Raw genomic sequence first — 19027 nt, forward strand, 5'->3', positions numbered from 1 at the left:
AAAAAAAGAAGTCTGCACATAATGCAGCCCATCCAGCACAGCGACACTGGTGGGATGTGCCTCCTAGCCCTAAGGCATCAAGTGTGTCACACACAACCTACAGCACTTCATAGTAAGTGCTCTGATTTCTTCCCTGTCTCCTCCCTATCTCTTTCTTATCTCTCTTACCCTGGAATCAGAGGGTCAATTGTAATGCATGTAAATGCCATTTTAGTATAGTCACCAGCAGATGCAGGTCCCTTTCTATCTTAAAACTGTGTCACTCTATTTTATCTTTTTTATATGTCTTAAATATACATGTTAGACATGGCAAAGGAGCTTTCAAAAAAATGTATCTTAGCTTAGTGGTGGATTACTTGCCTAGGATGTGCAACAGCCTGAGTGTGAGCCTTAGCACCACACACACACACACACACACACACACACACACACAAACACACACAGAGTAACAATGTGAATAATAATAACTTATTGAGAGCTTATAGTTTACCAGTCACAATTGTACCCCTTTGCCTATATTAACTAACTTAATGGTCATAAAATCTATGAGAAGCTAATATTATAAACTTATTTAAGATAAGGGAATTTAGGCCTACTTGGGATTAAATGAACTATTCCAAATAATTCAGTAAGTGGCAGCTCCAAAAATTTAACACATCTTTCCAGCACTGAGCTCAAACTCTCCACTGCTTATGCTAAATCATATTCAAAGCACAGCTTGGAGGTGTTGAGGAGGGTCTCATTTTTAGTTTCAGTTTTTGTTTTTATCATTCAATTTTATCATTTTCATTACAAATCTTATTTGCTTTGTCCTGTTACTCCATCCCTCTTAATGATGAAGAAGGATTAGAGGACCTAATCTCAAGTGAGAAAAATACTATAATTATGAGTAGGAGCTGAACTATAGTTGTATTTTATATAAATCCAACATTCCCTTGTCTGTCCATAGTGTGCCCTACCAATTTGTAAAGCTTATGTTGTGCCCCGGAATGTGAGAGAGCTGAGGATAAGGAATTAAGATGTCAAGCTGGACCTCTGTATGCCCTATTCAGATGATGAGGCAGAACAAGCTCATTAGAGGCAGGAGGACAGAGTAGCACAAGGTCGAGTGGGGTACAGAGAAAAAATGAGGAAAAGGCTCGTGAACTCACAGGAAAAACAACATGAAAAGAACAAAATTAATTTTGAAGAATTCACTTTTAAAATTATTTATTGAAATATCATCACTGTCATTTTGCATTATAGAATTAGTTTGCTAAAATCCAGATTCTAATTAGATCCAAAACTTTAAAATACATGAAGCAGAAATATTTTGTATTCCTAATAAGCAGTTTGGAAAATAAGAAAAATGAAAAAATTCTTTCAAACTGAAAATGTAACTATCATTTATTAAATGCATAGAATACAAGTTATATGGTAGACTGAGTAAGCTATTAACTGTTATTAATTTGCTCAAGCTTACCATAAAACAATTTCCCTTCTTATTTCATAGATTTCATTGAGTCAACCAAACATAAAGAAGTACTAAAATCTTATGTCCCATTAAACAGTTCAGGGGACAGAAAATATTAGCTAAACAGTAGTTATAAACAAAAGCACTGGGACCACTCAGCTGCCTAAGCGTGTATGCCCTGCATTTGAGTGAATGTTATCTTCTGGAATATAAACTCAGCATTGCCTTATTCTTTTTTTAGGCTTAACTGGAAAACCTATCCTCTATACTTTCTTTTTCTGCCATTTTACTTCATGCTGCCAGCATATTTGGATGGACTTATGGACAAGAGAGAAATACTGAACCAAAGAAGACTTTGCAGAATAACTGGGAATCTAGTCTCTTTGTTAGTCCATGTCAAAAGCTCTGGATCTGTGTTGCGGCATATGAGCTGGGTTGATGACTATTTAATGTGTTTCCACAACTTTTCTTCCCTGTTAAGGCACATTACTTTTCCTCACAAAATAAAATTTTAAGTGCATCCTTTAGCATGTGGTTGTCATTTGCAAAGCTCACACTGACCAGTGAGGCTCCTGATAACATAAACTGTCTTTTTGCTGTTATCTTGAATGGCAGGGTGTTTGCCACTTTCCAGTCCCTGGCATGTGACACTCAAGCCCCCTTATAAAGGAGGAGAGGCTTAAGTGACCCGGGTTCCAGTGGGTGCAGTGGGAATTTGGCTGGGTCCAAGGTAGAGTGTCACACAGAGCAGGAAGACTGCTGATCCTTGGCAGCCAAGAAGCAGGGAAAGCAGGAAGGAGCCAGCAACAGGAGGCCTTACTCTCAGGTACCTGCCAGGTGACCTAGGTGGCCACCTCCAGCCAGGCCCCACCTCTGAGCAGCACTGCATCTGTTGAGCTTATCCATGATTTCTCAACTTCCACAGTCCAAATATCTGGGAAATATTTCCTTTAAACGGTAACACCTAGCTATGAGAAAAATAATTTTGTACATTTTTAGACAAGGCACCTCACTTTTCCTTGTCATAGTTAATAAACTTGGACACAACAAGTTATACTTCCCAGTACCAGTGAGGGTCCCAGTAATATTCAGCCAGTATTCAACTACGTCTCTGATTTATTGACATTTTCAATTGGCCACAGCATCAAACCCAGACCTTCTCTAGGCATTAGTCCTCCTCTTTCATGCCACACAGTCACCCTGAAGCAGGGAGTCCAGCACTGAGAACACAGGCCCTACTAGCTCTGTTCTTTCCCACTGGAAGCATCAGCAAATGAAGGATAAGCCAGCAGCTCAGTGCACACGTAGGTTATAGGGGGAGCAACAAGGACTGAGTGTGTCCCAAGAAGACAAAGGATGGGAATTTTTCAGGATTACAGGGTGAGTCACCGTGCCTATCACTACTTCCTTTCTTATGCAGGCTGGACACTGAAGAGTTTTTCAGAAGGAGATATGTGACTATTTTTTTTTTTTTTAAATTAGACAGGTAGAGGCTGGGAGAACTTTTCTTTTTCATCATGGAAACCTTCATTCCTTAGCATTTAATGTATCACCTGGAGTCCTAGCCCAGGCTCGGTGAGTGTGTGGGAGAGCTTCCAGCTACCCTGGCTGGTGGGACCTGCTGGTTCAAGGCCAAGCAAAAAATGGGTGAGACCCTCTTCCACCCCACTGGGACCCCCCCACCACTCCGCAGAACCCCCTCACCCCCACCCTGCCTGTTGAATGAGAATTTCTGTCACGTTCTGGGAAACCCAAGATCCAGTCCTAGCTCAGGCTTGGTAAGTGTGTGGGAGAGCTTCCTCACCCCCCTACTCCACCTTACCCCCTCTAGACTCAGCTCAAGTCTGGTAGAAAGGCCTGGGGTGAAACCCTGCAGCTGCAATCCCTGCAGAGAGTGTAGGGGACAGAACCACCCAGCTAGTCCAGGAGCAGAACATCTTGCCAGAGGGGCACATAAGTTTCACTTCCAAGGGGGGCAGCTGGAAGGACGTGAGCACAGCAGCCAGAACAAAGCCAGGCACAGCTGGATAAAGCCAAACTTTGTAAATCTGCACCTGAATTTCAGTAGGTGCTAAGGTTATAACTGCACCAAAAGTCTACAACAAAAGTCAGAAGACAGTGCTACACAAAATGACAATGAGAAGGAGCAAAATGAAACCTCAAACCCCAAGCCCACCCATAACAAATGCAGGGGACACTAACACATAACAAATTGGGAATCACAGAGCTGAAATCAATGAATCAATTACTTCTGAAATAAACAACTGCAGAAAGGTATACAGGAACTCAGATTGGAAATGAAAACAGAAGTCGCTGAATTAATAGCATCTGCAGTAAAGAATCAAATGCAGAAACATATGGAGGAAACCCAACACTTACCCAGAATGAGTGCAGAGGACACTAGCTCGGCTCAAATGTAAGAATTAATAATGTAAATAGCAAATAAGCAACAAAAGAAAGTTATAGAGGAACTTAGAGTGGAATTATTTTCTACCAGCTCAGTTCAGATGTGTGAATTAATAGCATTGATAGTAAATAAGCAACAGGAGAAAGTCATAGAGGACCTCAGAGTGGAATTATTTTCTGAAAATAAAAAAAAAAGAATTCTATGAACTCATAGCATCTGAAGTAAAGAATCAACTACAGAAACACAGGAGGAAACCCAATCTGAAAAAAAACACTGCAGTAAAAGAATTAATAACTGCTCCTAAAGAACACACTGATTAAAAAATAGAGATTAGAAAAATAAGGGATTCCTTGAATGAGCAATACAGGAAAGCAATAGATTGAATCAAGCAGAGTCAAAGAGATATAGAGGAACTCAAATCTCAAACACAAGCTTGGAATACCGTTTGAGTGAAAGTGAAGACAGAGTTTCAGATCTTGAAGACACTATCGCAGCTAGTGAAAAGGTAAGAAAAGATCTCTTAAAAACAACTAGGATGCAGAAAAAAATAACTCATCATTTGCAAGATGATGCAAAGATGAACAATGTGAGACTAAATGGTATCAGTGAAAAAGAAGGAGTCAATATAAATGGCATTAAAAAAATATAGTCAGAAGTAATAGCAAAAAACTTCCCAAATATGAGGAAACAACCTGACATTCAGGTAACCTAAGCATACAGAATGCCAAGTAACCTCAACCCAATTAAAAACACACCAAGACATACAACAGTCAACATACCAGAAATTCAGCACAAGAATAACATACTGAAAGCTGCAAGAGAAAAGAAGCAGATCACATTCAAAGGAAAACCCATCACAATTATGGCTGACTTCCCTTCAAAAACCATGAAGGCAAAAAAAGCATGGAGCAGAGTACTTCAAGTCCTCTATGAAAACAAATTCTAGCCCAGACTACTATTCCCTACAAAATTCTCTTTCAAGTTTGGTGGAAAAGTGAAATACTTCCATGACAAAGAACAACTAAAGAATTTCATGATGACAAAGCCAACCCTACACAGGCTCATGAAAGTTATTCTAGAGCAGGACCAAAATGATCAGAACTCCATGAATGAGATCAGAAGCAACAACCTAAATAAGGCAAACAGCCCGGGCAGATGGTTCAGTTGCCCGGGGAGATGGCTCAGTGGAATAAACGCTTCCCTGGCAGCGCAAGGGCCTGAGTTCAATCCCCGGTTCTGCCAAAAATAATAATAATAAATAAATAAATAAATAAATAAATAAATAAATACAGCAAACAAACACAGAAGAAAAAGAAGTAAACAACAACAGGTAAATAACATGTCAATCATAAGTCAATGCATCTCAATTCTAACAATCAATGTAAATGGACTCAATTCACTGTTTAAGAGAAATAGGCTGACACAGTGGATTAGGAAACAAAATCCAACAATATGTTGTATACAAGAAACACATTTAATTCATAAAGACATTCATGGGATGAAAGTCAAAGGATTAAAAACAATAATACACACCCCAGCACCTCAAAAAAAGCAGTGGTAACAATCATTCTCAGTATCAATTTCAAACCAAGAATGATCAAGCAAAATAAAGAAAGCCACTATACACTGGTTAGGGGAAAAATTCAAGAGGAAAAGGTAACACTCATAAATATGCATGCAGCAAACACAGGCGCACCCAAATCTATAAAGCAAATCTTAATGGACATGAAAAATCTAAAATCCAATACCACAATCTTAACAGGAGACCTTAACACCCCTTTATCCCAAAAAGATAGGTCAGCCAGACAAAAGATTAGCAAACAAATAACAGAACTGAACCAGAGCTTGAAACAAATGGACTTGGTGGGCATAAACACAGTCTTCCACGAAACACAGCTGAATACACATTGTTCTCAGCTGCACATGGGCCATTTTCTAAAATAGACCACATATTGGTCCATAGGTCATGCTTAAGTACATGCAAGAACACAGAAATTATCCCATGCATATTATCTGACCATAGTGCAATGAAACTGGAAATAAATGACAAAAGAAACCAGAAAAAAACTTCAAATACATGGAAATTAAATCACACCCTACTCAGTAACCAATGGGTCACAGATGAAATTAAACAAGAAATTCAACAATATCTGCAATTCAATAAATTTCAAGCACAACTTATCAGAATTTATGGGATATGATGAAAGCAGTTCTCAGAGGGAAATTCAATGCTTTGTACTCACTCATTAGGAATAAAAACAGGAACAAATAAATACCCTAATGCTGCATCTTCAACAACAGGAAATAGAAGAGCAAACCAAACCCAGAGCCCAAAGACAGAAAGAAATCATAAAGATTAGAGCAGAAATTAATCAGATTGAGACAAAGAAAACAGTTCAAAGAATTAACAAAACAAAAAGTTGGTTCTTTGAAAGATTAAATGAACTCAATAAGCCCATAGCTAGCTTCATCAAAAAGAGGAAGGAAAAATTCAAATACAAGCAATAAGGAATGAAAAGGGTGTAATTACTACAGACGCAGTGGAAATTCAGATTATCAATAGCTACTTTGAGAATCTTTACTCTCACATAATAGAAGACACAAAAGAAATGGACAGATTTCTAGAAAGGCACAAATTGCAAAAACTGAATAGACACGATATAACCACACCAACAGCCCAATAACAGCCAATGAAATACGAGATGTAATAAAAAACCTACAGACAAAGAAAATTCCATGTCGGGATGGATTCACAGCTGAATTCTACAAGAAATTTACAGAAGATGTAGTCTCTATACTCCTCAAACTCTTCCATGAAATTGAAAAGGAAGCAATCCTCCCAAAATCATTCCTGGAGGCAAGTATTATACTGCTACAACAACCAGGAAAAGATGCAGCTAAACAAGAGAACTACAGGCTGATCTCCCTCATGAACATAGATGCCAAAATCCTCAATAAAACACTAGCAAATAGAATACAGCAAATCATCAAGAAGATCATACACCATGACCATGTTGGATTCATCCCAAGGATCCAAGGATGGTTAAATATTCAAAAATCTATAAATGTAATACACTATATCAATAGAGCGAAAATTAAAAACCACATGATCACCTCAATTGATGCAGAAAATGCTTTCGACAAAGTGCAACACTCATTCATGTTCAAAGTCCTACAGAAAACTGGAATAGATGGCCTCTACTTCAATCTGGTAAAAGCCATTTATGAAAACCCAACAGCTAACATAATCCTAAATGGGGAAAAACTGAAATCTTTTACTCTTAGATCTGGTACAAGACAAGGATGTCCTCTATCACCACTCCTACTCAATATAGTTCTGGAATCATTAGCTACAGCCATTAGACAAGAGAAAGAAATAAAAGGAATAAGAATAGGTAAAGAAGAAGTTAAATAATCATTATTTCCAGAAGACATGATACTTTCCTTGGAAGACCCAAAAAAGCTCCACCAAAAACCTACTAGAATTAATACAGAAAGTCAATAGCATAGCAGGTTAAAAAGTCAATACCCAAAAGTCAATAGCATTCCTCTACACAGATAACAAAGACACTGAGAGGGAAATTATAGAAACAATACCTTTTACAATAACACTGAGGAAAATGAAATAACCTGGAATTAATCTAATTAAAGAAGTCAAAGATGTTTTCAAGGAAAATTACAGTACTCTGAAAGAAAAGATCATACAGGATTTCAGAAAATGGAAAGATATTCCATGCTCCTGGATAGGAAGAACCAACATTGGGAAGATGGTCATGCTCCCAAAATTGCTGTACAGATTTAATACAATCCCTATCAGACTACCTCCAACATACCTCACAGAGCTAGAGAAATCATTCCTAAAATTTATTTGGAACCAGAAATGACCTAGAATAGCAAGGGCAATCCTGGGCAATAAAGATAAGGCAGGAGGCATTACAATTCCTGACTTGAAATTATACTACAAGGCTACTGTGACATAATCAGCATGGTACTGGCAACAAAATAGACCTGAGGATCAATGCAATAGATTAGAAGATGCTGAAGCCCTTACAAACACACCCAGCCACCTTATCTTCAACAAAGTAACAAAACATACTCACTGGAAGAAAGATAGCCTCTTTAACAAATGGTGCTGGAAAAAATGGCTTTCTACATGCCAAAAACTCACACTTAACCTAGGTCTATCACCATGCACTAAGCTAAAGTCAAAATGGATTAAAGATCTAAACATTAAAAAAGAGTCACTAAATTTCCTGGAAAAGAAATTAGGAGGAACTCTTGAAGACATAGGGGTAGGCAAAGTGTTCATGAACAAAAATCAAATCACACAGGAAACACCTGAAGGAATTAACAACTGGGACCTGCTCTTACTGAGAAGTGTTTTCACATCAAAAGAAATTACTAACAAAGTGAAAAGACAACCCATAAATTTGGAAAAAAAAAATCATGACAAATAAGTACTCAGACAAAGGTCTGCTCTCTAGAATTTATAAAGAACTAAAAAACATCAGGGCCCCAAAATTTAAAGCCCCAATCCAGAAATGGGCATCTGAGATGAACACACACTTCTCAGAGAATGAAACTAAAGAAGCAATTAAATATATGAAAAAATGCTCCACATCACTAGCCATCCATGAAATGCAAATTAAAACAACATTGAGATATCATCTCACGCCAGAAAGAATGAATATCATAAAGAAATCACCCAACAACAAATGTTGGAGAGGCTGTGGGGAAAATAGAACTCTCATCCACTGCTGGTAGGAATGTAGACTGGTACAACCATTATGGAAATCAGTGTGGAGACTCCTTAGAAAATTTGGACTGGAAATCCCATTTAAACCAGCTATTCCTCTACTGTAAATTTTCCCGGAGGAACTGAAGGCAACATATCATAGTGATATATGTGTGCCTATGTTTGTAGCAGCACAATTTGTAATAGCCAAATCTTGGAAACAACCAAGATGCCCATAACCTGAGGAGTGGATGAAAAAGATGTGGTATTTTTATACAATAGAGTATTACTCAGCTATAAAGAATGATAAACTCGAAGCCTTTATATTTAAGTGCATGCTACTTGAAGATGTACTAATAAGTAAAATAAATCAGACACATGTGTAAATATCATATAGTTCCCCTAGTATAAGAACTCAAAAGAAGAAAAACAAATAAAAATGTATAATACAACTAAAAGGAAAGCAAGAACTTGAGGACTAAGAGAGGCAAAGTTGAAGAGCTAGGAAACACGACAGTGGCTAGCCATATAGTTATATATAGAAGATGGGTAAGGCAATGATCCTAAGAATCTTCAGAAGATTTTTAAATCTAGCAGTTAATTGGAAGAATTCTCACCCTGACTATATATACAGACTCCTGTGAAATAAGCAACTGCACTGAAGATGGAAATTTGTAATAATAGTAGGTTCACGCCTGCAGTGCCTGTCATTCTTGTCTTCTGAATATGGGCTGCTTGTCATGTCATACCAGTTGCTGCTGTGCTGTCTCTAGAGTAGATGATTGTTCAAAAAGAAGGGGATGGTGAATGAAAACAGAAGACAGGAAAAGGAATGTTGTGGGACTGTTCTGCTTCAAGGTTGTATATGGTTAGATTTCTGGACTTATGCGTAAACATAAGAATTATATAATTCTTTATGCCTATTTTTAAAATATAGTATAATTTTTAAGTGTTTTTTCATCATATTCTGTAGGGACTTAAAATTTAACTCATCAATTCTTGATGAAAAATACCTGTTCCATGTTATGCCTGAGGTTTTTGTTATTCAGACAGATAGTGAGGTTAAACTTAACAATGGTAATTATTGTATGGTATGGTAATAACAATAAGCTTCTCTGCTGGAGGGTTAATAGCTGAAGTTTGCAGACCAAAATTAGAGAAAAAGGAAGGCTGCAAGAAAAGCCAATATTTTGGCCCTAGCCTTCTAAGGTCAATTAAGACTCAGGACATATGAGGTCTTGTACTGTAATGTCACATAACTCAGGAGTGTTCCAAATTTTCTGATCAAGGAAATTATGGTTCCAAAGAGGAACACGATCGACATGTAGAGTGTGCCTAAGGAGAGTCACATGGAGAGAAAACATTCTCTCAGGCTTTCACAGAGAGCACATTGGCCAAGCAATGGCCGTGACTCATCCACATGGCTGACACTGACAAAGGATCTACAATCTGAGGTACAGGATCTCAGGATAAATCCTGAGGGGATTTGACAGACCTTATCAGATTGAAAAGCTATAACTCTTGTTGCATAGGTCCTGCTTTACCTTGGTCTTAACCATCCAGCAGAAAAGAATAAAAATGAAGTATAAGAAGTTAAGCCATGGTGTTATGTTGAGCTGTAGGGGACTCAGGTCAACAATTTCTGACTTTGCCAGTCAAGGGGAAGACCCAATACTATGGACTACTGGACTCTTTTAGAATATTTTGCTGAGTTAACATGCCTATAATATTCAAATAATGTAACTAAACAAAAAGGGGAATACAGATGAATGTCCATTTTGTATCTGTGTTCAAAATGGTTACAATAGATATAGAGTTACATTCTCTTAATGAATAGAGGTATTTGTTCTAATAGTGTTTGTAAATAGCATATCATGTTTGCATCTTGTACAGCAATTAACCTCTAGGAAAAGAGTATGAAATGTGTTAATTATTGAAACTGTCTACCAATTTGATTTGAAACTGTCTCATTGCTATTTGTTTCTCAATTAAATTGTGAAAAAGATTAAAAAATTAAAAAAAGAAAACAGTGTATCACCTGGCAGTTCACATAACTCCTCTACCCTTGAACCAAACCAGCTTTATCTCCAAAACACTGAACTATTTTAAATTCTGAATTATTTTCTTCTGCCACCTCATCTCACTATCAGAATTTTAATGTAAGTTTATGCTTTTAAACATTGTTTTTTTATTGGGCCAGTCAGATAGCTCTGTGGATTAAAGGGCCTGAAAGCAGGCACAGGGGCAGGGGGATTCGATCCCCACCATTCCATGCTGGCCCCATCCTGGGGCACGCTGAGATGCCAAATCAAACTGGGTGTTGTGCTGCACACCTGTAATCCCAGCACTTGGGAGGCTGTAACAGGAGAATCACTGAGTCCAATCTAGGAGTGAGACCCTGAATACCCTGTAGACCCTTCCCTAAAGTACAAAAAGAAAAAAAAAATGTTGTTTATTAATGACATCAAAGCTTTTATCCTTGTCATTAGAGTTCTCTGTCTTCTCCAGCTGTCCTTACGCTTCAAAGGTTTCTCTTACCAGGAAGAAATAACCCTTTTTACTCCCTAATAGACTCCAGTGATCACCAATGGTATCCACCTGCTGGTGTGACACATCAGTAACTTCATATGTATCTGAAAATATCTGTAGCTCTCCTTGAGCCCCACAGGGTATGGAACATTTTCTAATGTTTCTAAGACATTTTGTTCTGTAAGGTATCATTTTTAGTGATTTACTTTGTGGAAAATAGACTAATAATGCCAGGCATAGTGGTACACATCTGTAGCCCAAACACTCAGAAGGCTGAGACAGGAGGATCACTATGAGTTTGAGGCCAGTCTGTCTCCATAAGTGAGTTCAAGGCCAGCCTACACTACATTTATAGTGAAACCTGGTCAGGAAAAAGAAAAAGTAGTAATGATAACTTTGATACCGAAAACCGACCCACTGCCCACCAGTATCATGAAGTTATTTTATGCATTTGTCTCCAACTTACTAGTATTAAAATTACTACTGTAGTACATTGCTAATAGAACTATTAATATTATACTTTGTAGATGAGAAAATTGAAGCACAAACAAAATGTTCCCTCCTTGGACCGGTCAGATAGCTCAGCAGATTGAAATGCCTGCTTAGGCAGATGCGAGGACCAGGGTTCTATCCCTGGTGTGCTGTGCTGGCCCCGCCCATGGGGAGAGCTGAGATTGATTGAGACTTGGTGTGGTGGTGCATGCCTGTAATCCCAGCACTTGCGGGGGGCCAGGGAGATGGCTCAGTAGAATAAGGGTCTGAGTTCAATCCTCAGTTTTGCGCCCCCCCCAAAAAAATTCCCACCATTTGGGAAGCTGAAAACAAGAGAATCATTACAAGTCCAATCTGTGTAGTGAAATCCTGTGGACCCTGTACTAGATATATTTAAAAAAAAATGTTTGCTCCACACACACTGTTCTATTTGGTTCTTTTGATTATGATTTATGAACAATTATTCCTATAATTTCACTCATTCTCCAAGATATGTTTTATGGATTCCCCTTCTTTATGCAAACATTGGTGCTCTCTAAGACTTTCATTGAGGTATTTCTTTTCTAACTTTATATATGTTTTCTATATGATTGTGTCCATTTAATCCTCATAATTGACACACCTAATCAGCTGATTAAAATCAACCTCTAATTTGCTAGATTTATCTCTAAATTATTGACTCTACCCTCACCCTAAAAATTAAATTCATATACTATACTGTCTCTTTTTTTCTTTTTTTATACTGTCTCTTAAAAACCTTTCATCATTGGTCAGTTTCCCAGATTGAAATGTGATATTATATCTAAGTATAAGCATTATTTCACTCAAATTCCCATTGCTAAAATTATTATCTGTCAAGAATTCTCCACCAAAATAAGTAAATAAATAAATTTTGCTGAAAAAAAAAGAGTTCTAAGGTCATTCCCTATTTTGAGTATTTAATATTTAACTACTTTATTGAGTTTTATTATAGGCCCTGAAGTATGTGAGAAATTAATCTAATAGATAAAAGGAATCTAGGAATAAGGCTATAATAAAGCATTTGAAATGTAAAACTCGAAGTCATTACTTTTTTGTCAATGAAAAAATGAAAGTTTCATTCAGCATGCTTGACACAACGCCCTATTTTAAAATGGAATAGTTAAAACAGGTGCTACTAACTGGAAAATAGCATTTTTCATAGGGCCTTCTTATCAGTAAGCATCATGGATTTTTCAGACCCCCAAATTCAACACTATAAGCCTCCAGTGTGTGGACGTCCTCTGCATTCTTTCTCACCCAGCTCTGTGCCTGAAGGATTCAGTCCAAGGTCTGGAGCTCACTGCAGTATTCCACACAAGCCCACATCAGGAGGCTGACAGGGCTGTGATGGAAGGCTGAAGAATCTATGCCAGAAGGCTGAAGAATCCAAGATTTTAGCCAAAGAGTCTGCGTTAGAAGCCAGGAGGTGACATCCAAGCTACAGGTAAAGACTAGAGCTCCTCCAAAGAACAGAAGCCACTGGGACCTTCCTCATTTCCTTTTAAACTGTCCAGGTGACAAGGCACCCTCCAATGGGTCCTCTACACCCTACAGTTTAGAACTGCTGAGCTGACTTAGCTAAGTTTCAAAATTTCTCAAGCTGACAACAATCAATCAACCATTACAGAAGGGTAAAGATTTTTCTTTCAATTGTAGGATATTTAGAAAACATTAAAACTTAAAGCATATATAAAGACCTAGCCATGGGCTACATATTTATGGCAACATATTTAGAAATATATCTAAATATATTGTGTGTGTCAGATATTTATCTTGTAAATTTTTTCCATAATTTTATTGATAAACAAATAGCAATGAGACAGTTTCAAATCAAATTGGTAGGACAGTTTCAATAATTAACACACTGCATACATTCCTCCCAGTGCTTAATTGCTGTACAAGATGCGTACATGATATCCTATCCACAAACACCATTAGAACAAATTACTCTATTCATTAAGAGAATGAAACTATATATCTATCCCAACCACCTTGAATACACAGATACAAAATGGACATTCATCTGTATACCCTTTTTTTTGTTAAGTTCCGTTATTTGAATATTATAGGTGTGTAAACTCATCAAACTAATCCAGAAGAGCTCATTAGTCCCTAATAGTATTGGGTCTTCCACTTCACTGGCAATGTCAGAAATTATTGGCCTGAGTCCCCTATAGTTCAACATAACAGCATGGCTTTACTTCTTATATTTCATTTTTATACTTTTCTGCTAAATGGTTAAGACCAAGGAAAAGCAGGACCTATGCAACAAGAGTTGTAGCTTTTGGGTCTGATAAGGAGAGTGAAATCCCCTCAGGATTTATCTTGAGATCCTGTACCTCAGATTGTTTGTCAGTGTCAGCCATGTGGGTGAGTCACAGACATTGGTTGGCCAGTGTACTTTCTGTGAAAGCCTGAGAGAATGTTTTCTCTCCATGTGACTCTCCTTAGGCACACTCTACATCATCAATCACTTTCCTCTTTGGCCCCATAATCTCCTTCATCAGAAAATTTGGGACACTACCGAGTTATATGACATTACAGTAGAAGTTCTCATATGTCCTGAATCTTAATTGACCTTGGAAGGCTAGGGCCAAAATGTTGGCTTTCCTTGCAGCCCTCCTTTTTCTTATCTTGTAAATTTAAGTGCCTTGATATTTTCAAGAGCACAGGAGACAGTCATGAATAAAACTACCCTTTTTCCATTACTACTAACCAGCAGGATGCATTGTAGGACATCAATCTTCTGAAATCAACAATTTTGGGGGTATGATATTGTATTTAACAAAAAAGTTACTCATATGCTTAGCATTTGTCATTTTTTCCAATTGTTAAGCATAATCCACAGACTTTTCTCTCTTGTTAATCATAGAATAATAAACTCAATAACACTTACTTTGTTGTATTCCATTCTAAAATAAGGTATCAATCAAGTTGAACATAGGTTTTCACCTTCTTCATTAACAAAAAATGACTTAGAACTTTACATATCAAATTCCCTATAATAATTTTGATCCTAGATTCCTTTTATCCACTGGATTATATTTCTCAGATACCTCAAGGCCTATAATAAATCTCAATAACTGTAGTCTAAATAACTAAAGGAAGGAAAGAATAAAGGGAGGGGAAAAAATGGAGGAAGAGCAAGAAGAAAAGGAGGAAGACAGGAGAGTAAAAAAAAAGAAAAAACTGCAAGAAGGGAAGAAGAATATGAGCAAAAATAGAAGGGAAAATGCAAAACTATAGAAATGAAAATTTACCAGTTAGTTGCTAGAGGTTGAGGAAAAGAAAACAGCTGACTACAGATAAGTCACACATGGAAGTTAGGCAGCGGTAGAATCCTTATGCACGGTGAGGAGGTGGTGGACATGTGACCAAGCACTTGTCAGACATTTAATTGGCACTAAGTTGCATGCCATTGCATATATACAGTGTAACTGCAATGAAGAGTGTGGGACAAAAGCAGATCACCTAAGAAACTTCAGTGCTTTAATATGGTGCTGTGGGGCTAAGGGACAATAAAAAGAGCATTTGTTAATTTATCTTCAGGTAGCCTCTTTGACCTGTTATTTATTTGAAAATGTGAGTCTTAATTTCTAAATATTTTGTAATTTTTTATAGTTTTTCCTCTTAATGATACTATCTTAATTGTATTGGGCTGACAAGATACATCTTATAATTTTAATATTTTAAATGTGTTTAGGTTTGTCTCCTGATGATAAATATGTTCCATGTTGTGGTTTTGTTTTGTGGCCCTTAAAAGACTGTGTATTCTACTGTTGTTCAGCAGAGTGTTAGATAAATGTCAGTCACATCAAGTTCAAAAGTATGGGTCAAATCTTTTTTTTTTTTTTTTTTTTTTTTGCTAATTTACTCTCTCAGGGTTTTTCTCAGAAAATATTTCTTCTCTACTTTTGAAGGATATTTTCCTGGACATAAAATTATATGTCAACAGTATTCTTCCTTCATCCCTGTTAGGATATCATTTTTCTGCTTGTTTACATGACCTTTAATAAATTGCTATATAATGAACTTTATTTTTCTGTAGATAATGTCTTTTTAATTTGCTATATCCACAAGGTTTTGCTTTGTTTTATTTTCCAGAAGTTTTAATAATACAGACTGTGTGTGTGTGGGTGGGTGTGTATGTGTGTGTTAGACAGCTTTCCTTTTGGTAAAACACAGCATGAACCACCCACAGTTAAAGAGTGAGGTTTAGTTCAGCTCATGGTGTCTGGGATACAATCCATTGTTGGCTGACTCTAAGGCAGAAACATCATGCTGGAGGTGCCTGATGGAGCAAAGGTACTTAGTTCATGGAGGTCTGGAAGCAGGACTAGGAGCACTACCTGAGAGAAGGAGGCCAGAGGTACACTTAGTGCCCAAGGTGGCATCTCCAAGACTCACCAAGACACACCCACAAGTGCACTTTGCTAGTCTCCTAGGTGTTTCCTATTGCAGTGAAGCTGATTTATGATTAACCATCATAAATGTATGTGGGGTGTGTGTGTGTGTGTGTGTGTGTGTGTGTGTGTGTGTGTAAAATTTCAGTGTTCTCTGGGCATTTTGTAGCTGCATTTTTGGTTTTTATCATTAAGTTTGAAAATTTCTTGGCCATATTTCTTTAAATATTTATTCTACTCTGTTGTCTCTTTTTTCTCCTAGGATTACAATTTCACATATAGATAAATTGAAGTAAAATGTTCAAAAATCACTCACAGAAAGGCTACTTCTAGGTTATTGTATTTCTTAGAAAGCTCCTCCTTTGGGCCTGCATCTTGTAAATATCACTTGTATAAGAGACATATGTGAATGGACTGTCTTACATTTGCTTTCACATGAAAAACACAAGTTTATTGAAGACCCAAATTATAAATAAAGGGCAAAGGTAGCTAATAGAAGGCAGGAAGATAGATCTTGCTCAAATAGAAAGATTTTTTAAAAATTGGAATGTGTTATGTTCATGTACCTATTTCACACAAAGAATGCAAAAAGTATGTCCTACAAATATGTGCTAATAAATATTAAAATGAGATTAAAAGCATAGTAATGTTATAACCATCAAATAATTTTTGGCAGAGATTCATGCTAAGGTAAAGTTACTGTACTATTTATAAAATGCAGCAGAGAAGCATATTGATGAAGTTTGTAAAGTCAAACTCTTCAAAGGAAAATTTAAAAAGGAAAATAACAAAATTACAAAAATGGAATCAATGTCAAGAAAAACAATGAGTTCAGAAATATAGTGGGCTGAAACAGAAAAGAATTATAGGGAACTAAAATCTGGTGTCAACAATTTTAACAGTGTATCTCTTCAAATTATAGAATGCCAGAGTTGGTGCCCTCTAACAAGGAAGTGTCATCACTAGTCATTTATGCAGGCACAGGAAGGTCTCTTAAGTTAGAAGTTAATAGATATAATGGCCTCTAGTGCAACATAAGTAGATGAGACTCTAGAGTAAGAAGCATCCTAAGGCAAATTCTTAATCCTACCCCCTGAGTGGGATAAACAACCTCCTTGAGAAAATAATAAGTTAACTAGGCAAAGTGCTTAACAGAGTAACTAGTCTGTAACAGATAGGTTGATATTTTTGTTGTTATTATAATATAGTCCAAATTTCAAAATAATAGTCTAGCCCCTAAATTTACTTGAATTAAAATCTAATCCTAAAGGCAGACCAAATAGCTCAGCAGACTGAAGCACCGGCTTAGGAAAAACACAGGGGCCAGGGTTTGATCCCCAGCTTGCCGTGCTGGCCCCACCCCTGGGGCTTCCTGAGACTGCAACTGAGACTGGGTGTGGTGGCTCACTCCTGTAATCCCAGCACTTGGGAGGCTGAAAAAGGAGATTCACTATGAGTCTGATTTATGTAGTGAGACCCTGTAGACCCTGTACTAAATACATAAAAAATACAATTAAAAAAATCTAACCCTGAAAATGGTAAACTATGAGCTTTTTATACTAATTTCATTTGATAGAGCATAAACGGTAGTGAATTCACAAAATTTACTGAATGCCCATGGAAGAACAACTGGTTTGGCCTTTGGTATTAGGAAGAGATGGCAACAGACCCCCACACACACACCCATACACAAACATACACACACACACGTGCACATGTGCACACACACGGAAAACAGCTGGAAGCAAAGGAATAAAGCTAAATATATAAATAACATTCTAGTATTTTTTCATATGGTAAAGATTTATGCACAGTATAGGCATAATCTTACAAACTAAATCCTATCCTGAAAAGTAAGACTTCCTGATCAAAGACATATGATGATATTGATGATGAATAATTTATGCTGATGACTCAAACTTTACAAAGACATTATAATTATAAAACTTTGCAAATACTTCAGTAATAAGGAAATTTGGGCATTTTCAAATAAATAATCATATTAAAATACAACACTTTTTTCTTCCATTTTGTTTTACCTTGTCTTGTCTTATTTGGAGACAGGGTTTTACTCTATAATTGAGGATGGACTTAAACTCACATATGTAGTCCACACTGGTCTTGAACTTGAGGCACTCCTTGTGCCTCAGATTCTCTAGTGCTGGGATTACAAGCATGTGCTATCAAGCCTAGCATAATGCTTTTTCTTTGATTTAGGAGACTGATTACTTGTGAGGTAAAATATTTTTTATTTACATGTGAAGGTATTTCTTTTTACCCCTAAACATATGTTACATTTTTTTAATTTTTTTTATTTTTTCCCATAATTTTATTGATAAATAGCAATGAGACAGTTGCAAATCAAATCGGTAGGACAGTTTCAATAATTAACACGGTGCATACATTCTTCCCAGTGGTTAATTGCTGTACAAGAATCATTCTATTCATTAAGAGAATGTAACTATATATCTATCCAAATCACTTTGAATATACAGATACAATTGCCTGTATACCTTTTTTTTTTTTTGTTAAGTTCCATTATTTGAATATTATAGGTGTGTAAACTCAGCAAAATATTCTAAAAGAGTCCAGAAGCCCATAATAGTATCGGGTCTTCCGCTTAACTGGCAATGTCAGAAATTGTTGACCTGAGTCCGCCACAGCTCAACATAACAGCATGGCTTTACTTCTTATATTTTGTTTTTATACTTTTCTGCTGGATGGCCAAGACCAAGGTAAAGCAGGACCTATGCAACAAGAGTTGTAGCTTTTGGGTCTGATAAGGTCAGTGAAATCCCCTCAGGATTTATCCTGAGATCCTGTACCTCAGATTGTAGAACCTTTGTCAGTGTCAGCCATGTGGATGAGTCACGGCCATTGCTTGGCCAATGTGCTCTCTGTGAAAGCCTGAGAGAATGTTTTCTCTCCATGTGACTCTCCTTAGGAACACTCTACATACACTCTTTGACCACTTTCCTCTTTGGCTC

This window comes from Octodon degus, unplaced genomic scaffold (genome assembly GCF_000260255.1).
Source record: "Octodon degus isolate 3935 unplaced genomic scaffold, OctDeg1.0 scaffold00341, whole genome shotgun sequence".
Taxonomy (NCBI): domain Eukaryota; kingdom Metazoa; phylum Chordata; class Mammalia; order Rodentia; family Octodontidae; genus Octodon; species Octodon degus.